The following is a 1,797-nucleotide window of genomic DNA, read 5'->3' as shown; positions in this document are numbered from 1 at the left end:
TTTGTTACTGAAGTATCTTAATATTGCCTATTTGATACACAGGTTGTGATTTCTTGTATTCTGTACAATATTATTAGTGTTTTATTCCTCATTTATTAGTATACTGAAATTCAATACCCATGCAATATGTTTCTGCAATTTTTTATTGGAGTTTATCTTAATAGTTTTATACATGTTGATTGCTGCATATCAAAAGTGATGAAAGTCTTAGATAGGAAATAATTCTCAGAAACTGTCTCATAAAATATCAATACCCTTACTACTAAATCAAGAAATCTTTGTTTTTTCTTCTCTTCAAGTAGTGACAAAGGCAAATTTGGCCACATTCATAAAAAAAGCACAAAAACAGGTTTCTTATAAGTTGTTTCTAAATGGATTAAATTTCTTCTCTTCCCTTTCATTTTATTTTTAAAATCAGGTTAAACTTAATTTTAGTTAGGAGAAGAATCCCACCTACAGTCAGTTTTATTTACTGGTTCATGAACTATTTTATTAAAAACATTTCTACAGAGCTTCAACACATCTGTCATTTGTGTCCTCCTGTTAAAGCTTTTTAATACACGATTCTTTGACATATATTTCTCTATATCTGATTAAAGTTTCCTATGACAATATAACGTCTTTTGAGTATAATTTATACCTCATGTGAATTTCTGAATCAGTATACATTCAATGAGTTTTGAGAAAGAAGCTGGATAAGTAAAGCTCATTGACATTTTCTTAGATATGTTTGTTATTATCCATCTCAGGTATGTTTACAGTCTAAGGATGCCTTACTTTAGTGCAGCTAAATAAGTCATGTGGAAAAAAAAGATTTTCATGAGAATAGTACTGGGTTTCTTATTTTTTGCTTAAGCCTTTTTCACAAAAGAGCAGATGTACCAGAGCAAAATACACCAAGGATTTGATTTGCCTTCTTCCAGTACAGAGAATTTCAGAGAATAGTGAAGAGACCTAATAGTATATAATTTCCAAGAAGAGCAAAGAACATACTGCAAGAGGAAAGCATACACTACATATGAATAATTATTTCCTTTTATGCTTTCATTGCTTTTGTTAGCTTCTTGGCGTCAACCAAGTAGCACAAGAGTAAATCAAATACTTGTAGTCTCCAGAGTAATTTAAAAAGGGGAAAGGAACATAAAAAAAGATTTGTCGTAAAAATACCATCATCCCTGTGCTAAAGTGGTTTGTGAATATGTGTGGCTGAGTATTTGTCCTGCAAAGGAACCTCAGGCTTGTTGGCTGAGCATCTAGGTCCAATCCAATTCTAGAACACTGTCGACCATTTGAGGGAGTTGTAGGAACTCTTACTCCTCATTCCTGAGTCCAGGTTGAGATTGGAATTCTCAGCAGGTTTTTAAAATTTCAGGCTTCTACCTGGTGAGTGCTATCTTTATCTGTCTCTTCTGAAATTCTGTTAGAATGGAGATCCACTGCAGGCAGTTCCACCAGGAACTTCTAGTTCTCTCAGAAGAAGCACATTCTTATCTCCTACATTAGGTCTCCAACACGGAGCAGGTGCAAATGTGGGAAATGTGGGAAAAGTAACCTGGACCAGAACTTTTGAGCCTTAGCAATACAAGCCTATACTCAAGAGCAGCCACTTGTGGGCAACCCGGGTGGCTCAGCTGTTTAGCGCTGCCTTCAGCCCAGGGCATGATCCTGGAGACCTGGGATCAAGTCCCATGTCGGGCTTCCTGAATGGAGCCTTATTCTCCCTCTGCCTGTGTCTCTGCCTCTCATTCTCTCTCTCTCTCTCTCTCTCTCTCTCTGTTTCTCTCATGAATAAATAAA

This window comes from Canis aureus, chromosome 31, assembly GCF_053574225.1.
Source record: "Canis aureus isolate CA01 chromosome 31, VMU_Caureus_v.1.0, whole genome shotgun sequence".
NCBI lineage: Eukaryota > Metazoa > Chordata > Mammalia > Carnivora > Canidae > Canis > Canis aureus.
The sequence above is the reverse complement of the archived record's forward strand: the minus strand, read 5'-3'. Positions refer to the sequence as shown.